Source organism: Manis javanica, chromosome 4 (assembly GCF_040802235.1).
Source record: "Manis javanica isolate MJ-LG chromosome 4, MJ_LKY, whole genome shotgun sequence".
NCBI lineage: Eukaryota > Metazoa > Chordata > Mammalia > Pholidota > Manidae > Manis > Manis javanica.
Window position 1 is genome coordinate 43901857 of NC_133159.1, and position 12724 is coordinate 43914580.

Below are 12724 nucleotides of genomic sequence, written 5' to 3' on the forward strand. Positions count from 1 at the left end.
AGTCATTAAACTCTGATTGCACTAGCAAGGCATGGCGGCTGACGGATGGGCCCGGGAATCACAGCTCATGGGGAAGGCAGGATCATTTGTCAGTAGGCAGCAGATCAGCAGTGGGGGTCCCAGGTCTCCACACGAGGGGTGTTGGTGGGCACCTGAGGTGCTGGCTGCAATCCCGGCCCAGGTCAGGGCAGGCGAGGCTGGGCCAGGCCCCTGAGCAGGTTGGGACTCTATAGTGTTTGCTGAAAGATCTGAGCTGGAAGATGTTGAGAAATCATCCAGTGCAGGTGCTCTAGGGTCCTGCAGTGGGGGCCGAAGCGGGCAGAGGTAGGGCTCCAGGCACCCTGCTTCTCACTTCATCCTTCTTTTATCTCTCTAAATGGAAATTTTCTTATTGTGGATCATATATGATTATTGAGAAAGGAATCCAAACTATATGGAGGAAGCATAAGTCTTCCATGATCCTACTTCCTAGACATCATTGTTGCTCAAAGTTTGATATATGTTCCTGTTACAGGGTACCCGGAGCCACCTCCCAGGTTCCTGCTAAGATTCCTCCCATTCTGTGGCCTATTCCAGTGACTGCCCAAGAAAGGGCCACCTATTTTTATTTGCTTAAAAATAGGTTGATGCTTTTCTTCCAGGTGTGGTCATGTGGTTAGTAAGTTCAGGAACAAGCTTAACATCCTGGCTTCTTCTGGTTCTTTGTGTTGCCAAAAGCTGAAGCTGGACTAGAAGGTTTTGTGTTAGCCAGGCCCTGGGTATGTACAGATGCTGGCAGGGTGGGGGAGAGGGGGAAGAGCTAAACTGTTTGAAAAAGCAGCAGGAATTGGGGGTTGTGCCCATGCAGCTGGGCCAAGGGGTGGAGGGAGGCAAGGTGCAGGTGTGGGGGTGAGGCTGCAGGAGCTGCCGTTTACTCTCCAGCTGCCCCGAAGCACTGTTGGAATGAACACTCTTGGCCTCTCTCTCCACTCCCCTTGCCTGTGCCACAGCAGAGGAGGAGGAGTCACCCATCTGACCGGTAACATTGCAGAAAGCCTAACATCCTTGGGTTAGCCCTGGTCAGAATAATCCCTTTAAAATGCGGTGTATTTGGAGATAAGGGGGGTTGGTTATTTAATATTGCATATCAAATTATTCCCAAACTAAGTGACATAAAGCAATGTTGTGTTTTGCTCATACATTCTACAGATCATGGGCTCTGGGAACTTCTGACTGGGTAGCTTTTGCTTGGGGTCTCTTCAGGTGGATTGCAGGCAGCCTCTGGGGCAGATTCTCTTTTTGGGGGGCCGTTGGTGTTGGGGTGGAGGAGACTGCCATCCTACAGTGTCTGTCAACAGCTCAGGTTAGGTAGAAGGCCCCCCACCATGTTTCCCAATCCTGTCTCACCAGCAATAAAGCTGATTTTTCCTTCTGATCCTCCTAGGGCTCCTGGTCCCCAAAGGGCAGTAGGTGATGATGGGGCTCCTCTCCCTGCCCCAGGAGTCCTGTGAGCTGGTAACAGGGGCATAGCTTGAGAGGGAGACATCAAGGGGAATGGTTGATGAGCTTCCTGGCAATGGTGGATGACCAGGGCTTTGGAGACATTTCCTGCTCTGGGCCCTGAACCTCTGCTGCCCTGAATTCTTGGCACGCTGTGCTACACACGACAGTCTTAAGTTCAGGAGACTGGGAGGTCATGGTGGAGAGGAATAGGGGGGTGTTAGGGTGGGACCAGGACTGAGAAAGCAGGGAGTATGGACTGCCTGGGGGTGGAGAGGACTCCCATTAAGCTTCCTGTGGTAGCTAGCCTTCACGATGACCTTGGTGACCCACAGGGTCTTGTGCCATTCTCGCCAACATGAGTCAGAGTCAACAGAATAAGGTGAAAGTCACAGCGTGGCTCCTAAGATGGATCACGGAAGGCACTGCAGTTTCCGTTTTGGGTTCTTGGCTCTCTTGCTGCCAGACTGTGAGAACACTTGAGCAGCCCCGCAGAGGAGCCCATATGGGGAGGAGCCGAGGCCCTCGGCCAATAGCCAGCACCCGCCTGCTCACCATGTGAGTGGGTTACCTTAGAAGTGGATCTGTGGGCCTGGCTGGATGACTGCAGCCCAGGCTGGAATCTGACTGCAACTGCATGGGAGACCCTCAGGGAGAGCTGCCCAGCTCCCTGAAATCTTGACCCACAGAATTTGTGAGCATAACAAATTACTGTGTTATATGTAAATTATTTTGGTGCTAATTTTTTGTGTAATCCGTTACACAGCATTTGATCACTGATACTCCCATCTCCAAATACTCCAGAGGAAGATAGGAAGAATATCCTTGAGCAGGAGATGGTGGGGAGGCAGATAAAAGGAGATAGAAAGATAAAGCTCTCAGATCCCCTCATGCAGCTGACGGAGAAGCCCAGGACTTGATCAGTCTGGAGGCCTGACGTGTGGCACTCTCCAATGATGGGTTAATGCAAGAGGGTTTTGTGAAGTTTTCTATGGTGAGAGAGGGTGAAAGTTCTTCTAGCATAACAAGGCAAAAGTTACATCATCAGACAGAATATGTAGACACAATGAGGATTTTCAACAGGAAGCTTGCTTTTGAGGTGTGGAAATGTGTCTGAGCTTTAGCTGCATGGGGAGGAAGCAAACTGCAGCCACGTCCATGACCTCCTTCCCTCCCTCCCTCACCAAGAGATCCAGCATTTCTGCCTGGCAGAGAAGAAAATGCTTTTGACTTAGAAGATGCCAGAGACTGAGGAATTCACAAGACTCAAAGGGGTTGTGACACATCTGGGACTTGATGGGGGGAGGAGGAGGGAGGGAGAAGGTCTGGATTCCAGGAGGGGTCATTGAAAGCCAGATGGAAATGACAAGCATTTGAAGAAAGCATTCTACTAGAAAAGTATTGACAGTCACCTAGCTGAACTGCCTCAGGTTTCCCATACCCACAGTTGATAGAAGGATTGGTGGCGGTGGTGGTGGGGTACCTGAGTTGTATTTTCCCGTAAGCAGATCCTGAGATAAGGAGTCAAATGCAAGCCTGCTTGAGAGGTGATCCCAGGAAGCAGGAAAAGGAGGTGGCAGTGAGATGGGGTACGGAAGGCAGCCAGTAAAGGGTGTGTTATCAGGTCAGCTACTAGTGGGCAATCAGGTAGAACAGGCCCCATCTTGTCATGCCACCCACAGGGCCAGGAAGCTGGCATTTACCCTCCAACTCCCATTGGCCTTTGGCTAGGGCTGCTCCTAGGCCCTCTTGGCCTGTCCCCCACCACACCCAGGCAAAGAGAAGCTGGAGTTGAGCTGCAGGCCTCCAGCTGGTCCTGGAGGGAGCAGCACAAAAGGATTGGGTAGAAAAAAAAAAAGGATATGGGTAGGGCCCTGGTACCTGTGTAGATAGAGCAGGCTGGCTCTTACTGAGTCCCCAGCTTTGAAGGCCTTTCCCTTGCAGGCAGAGGCCCTGCTGGCCCAGACTCCTGACTGGTGGACAGCAGAGCCTGGGGAAGAGGCTTAGCTCTAGATTGGATGCCTAGATAACACTGCTAGATGCTTGTAATAGGGAAGGGCTCAAGGTAAAAGTGACCATGATCTGAGTCAAATCCTGATTCAGTCCCTTACTGTTGAGTTTTTATTAGGCTTATCTCCTTTCTCAGACTCAGTTTCCTTAGCTGCAAAGTGGGGCTGATATTTCCTCCCCTGCCTATGTTGAATCCTTAGAAGAGCATTGTACTGGGTAGGTTGCATGTCTTCTAGTCCTCCAGCCATTCCTACTGATTCTGACTACATTTGGGGACCTACCTGCCCCCTCTCAGTCCAAGTGGTCTGGGTGGGACTCCAATCATGGACCAGCCATGGCATCCCCCTAGCCACAGTGATTGGTTCAGAAGTGGATATGTGCCCTGTGCCCTTCTCATCAGGGTGAATCCTGGGGCTTCTGTAGGAGGGCTCAGAAAAGCTCCTCTTTCTTGGTGGTCTTGAATCTGCGAGGGAGGGAAGCTTATCACCAGTAATGCCTTAGAATGAAGCTAACATACTGGAGAGGTGAGAACAAGAGACAGAGGCAGGTCCTAATGACTTTGCTTGAGCCCCTGATCAAGCTGTGCCTGAGGCTGCACAGTGCTCCTTGACTTCTCAGTTATGTGAGCCAATACATTCCCTCTGCTGAAAATTGCTTGTGTTGGATTTTCTGTCACTTGCAACAGAAGATTTTTAACTAACAGAAGTAGGACATCATGTTGGTGTGAGCTGGGGGTTGAGCTGCAAGGTTTTTTGTTTTTGTTTTTTCTTAAAAGAGAGTTTGGGACCATCCTGTCCTAGACCAGAGGAAGGCTCTAAAATGTTTATTGAGTGTATGAATAAATGAATCACCTGACTGTGGTCCCCTATTATCACTTTGGTGAACGGACATGAGGGAAGGTAAAAGGAGAGGCTGGAAGAGTGGTGTTGGAGAATTTTCTTTTTTCCCCCTGAAACTGGAGAAACTTCCATTCTTGTTCTGTGGAATAGGCCAAACCCTGCGGTCATTGTGGGGATGAGGAAGGGTGTAAAGGGCCAGGGCAGGACCCCAGGGAGAAGGCCTGGGAGACATGGGGAGAGGCTCCAGCACGCAGTTGCAGGGGCTCCTCTCAGGCCTCTGAGCCCGGCCCCTCTGAGTGCAGGAGAGAGGGAGCCTGGGCCTTGGGGAAGGTGGGGGCTCTCCCTGCAGCCAGCCAGTAGAGATGCTGGCTCTTCTGGTGGCAGCCTGTGCTGCTCTGTCCGCCTCACCCGGCCGTGAGCTCAGAACTGATTCACCCTGTGGCCCAAGTGCTGGGCCTGGCACAGAGATGGCATCAGAGCAGACTCAGGGGCTGAAGCCGAGGCTGACTGGGAGGTCCCTCTCCCAGTGAGAGTGACGCTTGTGATAGAGTCCTAGTGTGTATCTCCTCTTGCCCCATCAATCCTCTTTCTCCTCAGGTTCGCTTTCTCTCATCTCTGTGGGACAAAGCCTATGAACAGTCTATTTGCACTCTTGAAGAGGTTGGCCCCCAGAAGAGGTTATTTTCCCCAAAGCCCACCAACTGCAAGCAGATGAAAACCCCCTGTTGCCTTCCCCTGCCCCCTGCCGCATGTGGTCATGGAGGTGGGGGGATCAGCCCTGCTTCGGCCACCTAACAGCTGTGTGAGAGGTGCTGGAGAATTTTGGGCAAGCGTCTTGGCTTCTCTGAACCACAGTTTGCTCAACTGTAAAGTGAAGATAATTCATTCTTCATGGGGTTATGTGAAGATTAAATGAAAGAGTATGTATGGAAGGGCTGAGCACAGTGCTTGGTCCATAGTTGGGTGCAATAAAAGAGAATCCCCTTCCTCCAGCCTTCACTGAAGGTAGGACTTGATTATGAAAATTTCTGTGGATTCATACTACATGACCCCATGTGTCCACATACATGTGTGTCCACATGTGTGCATATACATGTGCAGTGTGCCTAAGGGCATGTCACTGCTATGTTTGTGAGCATGTATGTGTGTGTAAACAGAAATGCGTGTGTCCATGTTTGTGCTTGTCTGTGCACGTGTGCGTGCATGTTTTCTCAGCACTGTTAGTGGAAAGCCATAATTATGCTTTATGGAGTCGGCAGCAGCCGCAGCTCGCTTCCCCAGCCATTAAGCTGCCTCTCTCCACTCATCTAGGGGTGGGGAGGAGCTGCAGCCTCCGCGCTCGCCTCCCATCCCTGCATGCTGCATGAACACCCCACCACCCTCCTCTCTCACCATATGCTTGTCTTTTACAGTTCTTTGGTGTGTGGTGCTCATTGAGTGGCTAATTAGCTAAATGAATTAATTGACATCCATACGTGTAATTAGCAAATGGTTATAAGCAGCTATTCTCCTTGGGATGTCTAAAATTTCTAGGGGTCAGATGCTGGGAAGTGCTTTAGGGAGTAAATAAGAGCAGTCAGTGTGAGTGCCAAGGATTGGCCTGGGGGGCCCTGCAAGCTCTATAGCCTGGCTGATGGGGGTGGGGGTCCTGGAAGGAGGGAAGAGGTACACTGGGCATCAGGAGCCTTGGGTCCTGGCCCCATTCCTTTAACTTTTTCTGTGAACTTGGCTAACCCTCTTCCCATCTTTGAGCACAGTCTCCAATTCTAAGAGAGCTGGATGGGACTGGCTGGTTTCTTAGGGCTCTGCCTGCTCTGAAATTTTTCAACAAACCGGGGTGTAAAATGGGGTGATGTGCCCCCTTTCTTTATTCCAGAGCACATCACTATGCTCTCTCATGCCTGTAGTTTTGGTATATACTGTGCCTTGTGTGCCAAATACCTGTGTCCACCTTCTCTGCCTCTATGTTCTCCAGAACAGCCTAGTCTGATAGAACTTTCTGAAATGTTGGAAATGTCCTCTATCTGTGCTGTCCCGTATGGTGGACACCAGCCACATGTGGGTACTGAGCACTTGAAATGTGACTAGTGCAACTGGAGAACTGGATTTTTAATTTATTCACTTTCAATTTATTTAAATTTAAATAGTCACATGTGGATATTGGCTACTGTATTGGACAGTGCAGCTCTAGATCCTTTAAGATCCAGGTCATTCGTTTATTCATTCACTAATTCATTCACTCACTCATCTGACAAATATCTTTCAAGTGCCTGCTCTGCCTAGGCACTGAGGGGACTATTGGGAACAGGTGGGCATGACTCCTGCCCTCATGAAACACTTGGAAGGGGAGGGGCAGAGAGAGAGAAACACAAAGACAAATAAAATAACTGGAAATTATAAGAGCTGTGGAAGGAATCAACTAGGGGCTGAGACAGAGAATAGAAAGTGTAGGGGAGACCTTTTTTAGATGGGGGGATCAGAAAAGGTGTCTTTGAGGAGTTGTCATTTAAGCCGGGACCCAAGGGATGAGAAGGTGCCCTCCAGGAAGAGAGTAGGGGGAGGTGCAGCAGGTTCTGAGGCCAGAGGCAGGAAAGGCTGGTGAGTCTGCAGGCAGGGAGTGGGTGTGGGGATGAAGACTCTCCCAGGAAGTGAGGGGCAGGTTCCTGGTGAAGAGGCCATGAAGGGGACTATGGAGTTCATGGTAAGTGTGATGGAGGCCACTGAGGAGTTCTGGGCAGAGGCAAGATACCATGAATACACATCTTCAGAAGCTGGCATGGCTGCGCTGAAGCGGGGAGTGGAAGAGGCCTTATGGGAGTGAGGAGATGGTTGTCTCGGGGAGGGGATCTGGCCAAGGTTGTGCAATTACAGTTTGTGGTCACCTCCACCAGGTATGAGTTACAGTTTTGTTGTAACTCAAAATGGCAACTCCATGCTGGCTCAGACACCCCTCTGTGCTTGCACCAACCCCAGGCCTAACTCTGCCATGGCACACATAGACTGGTAAGAGTCGGACCCACCAGATGTGGTGCTTCCCCCGTGGGACCATGTCTGATTCTGTGTCCCCACCTCGACACGGCTTAGCCCAGAGTGGATGCTCAGGCAGGACAGCCCCGCCAAGTGCAGCTGGGTGTCCTCTGTCTCCTGGGAAGCTTGTGGGAGAGAGGCCTGATCCCCAGCCTCTCCTACCTCCCCTGCTGCATCCTGTGCTGCACATTATAGTTTACAGAGCTTCTTTTCCAGCCATACCTCAGGTGACTCTCCAAACAGCCTTGAGAAGTGGGTGGAGCAGTAACCTTCATCTACCCATTTTACAGATCAACAAACAGGGGCTCACAGAGGCCAGGGGTCTTGACTTGGAGCAGGAGTCTCTCTTTGAGTCCCTAAGGAATCCTCTTTGGAGGTTGGATTACAGAGATTCACTGTATAGCTTTAGAATCAGTTAGCCTAGGTTTGAATGCTAGCTGTTAATTTCTTAGTTGTGTGACTTCTGGCAAAAATACTTAACCTCTCTGAGCATTAGTGTCTTCATCCATAAAATGGGAGAAATAGCTGCATCTATTTCTTAGGGTGATTGTGGGTCTTATAAAGTGCTCAGTGGACTGCTTGGCTTATGAAAAATATTTAGTACTATTGGCAATAGATATTTAGGAATCTGATGCAAGTTCTGTACTTTCACAAAGTGCACATACAGTTTCAGAAGGTTCACAGAGCTTCCGGAGCCAGCCATGGATGTCTTGGTAACCATGGACCCCAGGTTCAGAAAATGTAGAAAGAAAGACACTAGCAGAAAATGGAGTATCTATGGAATAAAGCACTTAAGGAATAAAAGATGTGCAAGATTAACATAGAAAAAATTTTAACACCTAGCCAAGGGGACATTAAAGAAGACTTAAATAAATGGCAAAGCTCAGAGGATTTTTAGGGCAGTGAAAACACTCTGTAATGACATTGTAATGATGAATATATGTTATTATACTTCTGTCCAAACTCATAGAATGTACAACACCAAGAGTGAACCCTAATGTAACCTATTGTGAGAAACGTGCTCACTGGTCCAAACTTAATAAGTGGACACAAGTCAAAGAGAACAGCGGAGTGAGGCTTTAATGGTGGTCTTATAAGACCGGGTGTCTGGTAAGCATGCACACTAAGGGCAGCTACAACAAGCAATTTATTCCTTAGCACACCTGGTTCCCCATTGGCTGAGTACTACAGGGTTCACATTCTTTCCTGGACATGGCCTAAGCAAGTTATGTCCATATTAGGCTTTCTTTACATTTGTCCTAGTTTTATTGGCTGGTTCAAAAATTTTTCTGCATTTTTAAAAATTTGAAGTGAGGCACAGCCTGCTCTTTCTCAATCTCCCTCCCCCTCCCAGCCAGAGTGACTCCCTGGTACATGTTCTGATATGTAGGCTTCTTATCAATACACTTTTGTTTAAATGTTAATCCTCTGGGAATAAATCACATTTAGTTTTATGCCATTTCTAACACTATGGACTTTGGGTGATAGTAATGTCAATATAGGTTCATCCTTGGTAAAAAATGTACCATTCTGGTGAGTGATGTTGATAATGAGGGAGGCTGGGCATGTATGGGGGTCGGGGACATATGGGAAATCCCTGTACCTCCCTCCCAATTTTGTTGTAACTCAAAATGTTCTTAAAAAACAGTCTTAAAATAAATTTAAAAAAAGAAATAAATGGATATTTGTCAAACCCACAGAATGTACAACACAAAGAGTGAACCCTAATGTAAACTATGGAATTTAGTTAATAATAACATATCAGTATGAGCTCATCAACTTGCCTTACTAATGCAAGATGTTAGTAATAGGAGATGCTGAAGGAGGGGGCTGTAGGGGCATATGAGGACTCTGTGCTTTTCACGGTACTTTTCTGTAGATCTAAAACTTCTCAAAAAACAGTCTATTAGTTAAAAAAAAAAATAAATGGATGAACAAATGAAGGCTAAATGAAAAATAAATAAATATAAAAGATAACCCTGGGTGTCTTGAGCCAAGTATTACCATTAATCCAGTTCTTTGTGTGTCTGAAAGTTATTAAAAAACAAACAAGTAAATCAAAGACAAACAGGTTCATGGGCTAGAACTCACACAAAAGAAAAGTAAAGTCCTAAGGTTTATGTCCAGCTATCAGTTGTGTAAACAGAATGCAGAGATAAATAGGGATTCAGAGAGGGGTAGTTTTAGGAATTTCCAGTGACTGCAAACTCAAAGGGAAACAAGAGTGTGATGCTGTTTGTTTTTGTTTTTAAAGACAATGGTAATATCATCTTAGGCTATTTTAGTATTATTACTAACTTTGTGTTTGAGATGGTGGACTGGCTGTTTTTATTTATTTAAAAAATTCCCTTTCCTTAAACAAGAGTCCATGAAAATGACAGTAAAAGAAATGAAAAAGAACAACCCACAACAATGAAGAGGCTGGAAGGGAGGGGCATCAGTTAATGTGAAAATTTAGCAATTGATCAATATAAAAGACAATTGACAGTATAAAAGACATAAAACAGGTGGAGGAAGAAGTGTAGCTTAGTGTACCATGGAGGTGAACATTGCCAAGAAGGAAACTGGTATGTTCTGCAGAATCCAACAGAGTCCCTGGCTCAGGATTGCCAAGTCTGACTAAAGGTAGGGATAAGATGTGGGCAGAAAACAAGGGTCTAAATGAAAGCCCTTGTGGCATCAGAATGTCCAGAAACTTATGCATCTGCATCAAAGGCAAATCATTTGCAGATTCTTCTCTGAAAAGCTGGATGACCCCAGAAAAAAGGCCTGTGTAAATAGGCATCTAGGGTCCTGACCTGAATCTAGAGAGAGCATCATGACTTGTCCCAACCCCAAATCCTGATGTCTGCGTAACGTTAAGCACCACCCATATTTACACAGGGCTCCCAATCCATTATCTCCTTTATAAATGTGAACTGACAATTCATCAGCAGGGATTTGAGGAAAGACTGCACATTGAGTTCATAAAACAGAGTAATTTGCTTTTGAAAAGGAACAAACTAAACAACAACAAGTTGAAAGAGAAAAATATTATTGGTTAAATAAATTTTAAATGTTGTGCTGGAGTTTCTAGTCAAGGCAATTCGGCAAGACAAAGAAACAAAAGTTACATGGATTGGAAATGAAAAGGTACAACTGTCTTTATTTGCAGACAACATGATTATCCATGAAGAAAAATCTAAGGAATCTAAAAAATGTCAGTAAAACTGCATTTAGTAGGTTTCAAGATAAATGCTTAATATACAAAAGCTATTTCCACATAGTAGCAATATTCTGATTGAAATTGAAATTTTAGAAGTACATTTATAATAGTATAATTATATGAAATACTTAGTAATGAATTTGACAGAGGACTTGTAGCTGAAAACTATAAAACAATGCAGACAGAAATTAAATAACAAATATATGGAGAGACATATCATTGGGTCAAAAGACTCAATATTATTAATGTCAATTCTTTCCCAATTGATAGATTTGACACAATCCCAATCAAAATCCAAACAAGTTTTATTTTTCTAGAAATTGATAAGCTGAAATGGAAATACAAAGGACTCAGAAGAGCCCAAACAATTTTTAAAAATAAAAAATTAGGAGGACTTAATGCTACTTGCTTTCAAGACTTATGTTTCAGTAGGCAGGAAAATGTAGTATGGCTTTAAGATAGATAAAAACATCAATTGAACAAAGTAGAGAGTTGGGAAACAGGCCACCCCACATAAAGTCAACTTTTGACGGTTTCCAAGGCAATTCAATGAGGAAAACCACAATCTTTTCAACAAATAGTGCTATTACAACTGGATAGCCATATGTAAAAAAATGAACCTCTATCTTTACCTCACACCAAATATAAAAATTAATGTGAAACAGATTGTAGTCTAGATGTAAAAATTAAAACTATAAGCCTGCTAGAAGAAATCATAAAATAAATTCTTAGCAACTATGGATTTGGCAAAGATTTCTTAAATAGGACACAAAAAGCTTATGCTATAAGTAAAAAATTGATTAGAATTTATCATGATTTTTAACTTTTGTTTTTCAAAAGACACTACTATGAAAATGAGAAGATGAGCCACAGATTTGGAGAAAATATTTGCAAAACAATGCAACAGAGAACATTGTCAAGATATGTAGAGCTTTTATTTAAAAAATTTTTTTAATTGTGGTAAAATATACAAAAAATATACCATCTTAACCATTTTCAAGTGTATAGTTCATTAGTGTTAAGTATATTCATACTGTTGTTTGACCAATCTCCAGAGCTTATTTTTCTTGCAAAACTGAAATTCTGTATCCATTAAACAACTCCTCATTCCCCTCCGCCCCAGCCCCTGGCAACCACCATTCTGCTTTCCATTTCTATGAATATGACTACTCCAGATACTTCATATGGTAGAATCATGCACTAGTTGTTTTTTTGTCACTGGCTTATTTCATTTAGCATAATGTCTTCAAGGTTTATCCATGTTGTAACATGTATCAGAATTTCCTTCCTTTTTAAGGCTGAATAATATCCCACTGTATGTACATACCACATTTTGTTTGTCCATTCATTCATCAGTGAACATTGGGGATGTTTCTACCTTTTGGCTGTTGGGAACAATGCTGCTATGAATATGGGTATGCAAATATCTCTTAGAGAGCCTGCTTTCAATTCTTTTGGATATATAAAGAACTCATATAACTCAAATAATAAGAATACAAATCAATTAGAAAAAAATGGGAGAAGGTTTGAATAGACATTTTACCAAAGAAGATAACACAGATCATGGCAAATAAGTATATAAAAAGATCTTACCAACATTAATGAACAGGTAACTATAAATCAAAGCTATAATGCCCACTACAAATCCACTGAAATGACTAAGATTAAACTGACTGACAATACCAAGTGCTAGTGAGGAGGTGGATGCACTAGAATTCTCATACATTGCTGGTGGGCATGTGAAATGACACCGTTCGTTTCGAAAAATTTTTGGATTTCAACATGAATGTTCACACCAGCTTTATTTGTATAATAGCAAGTAGCTAGAAACAACCCAAAGTCCATCAATAAGTGAATGAATACCCAAATTGTGGTATATCCACAAAATGATATTCTACTCAGCAAAAAAAGGAATGAATTATTGATGTGTACAATAACATATATGAATTGCAAAATAAGCATGCTGAATGAATGAAGGTACACAGAAAAGAATATATACTGTATGTCCATTTATTTAGAATTCAAGAAGATGCAAACTAATCTTGAGTGACAGAGGTAGATTATCATTGCCTCAGGATTCTTCAGAAGGAAGAGATTACAAAGGACCATAAGGGAACTTTGGGGATGATGAATATGTTCATTACCTTGATTGTGGAGATGTTTT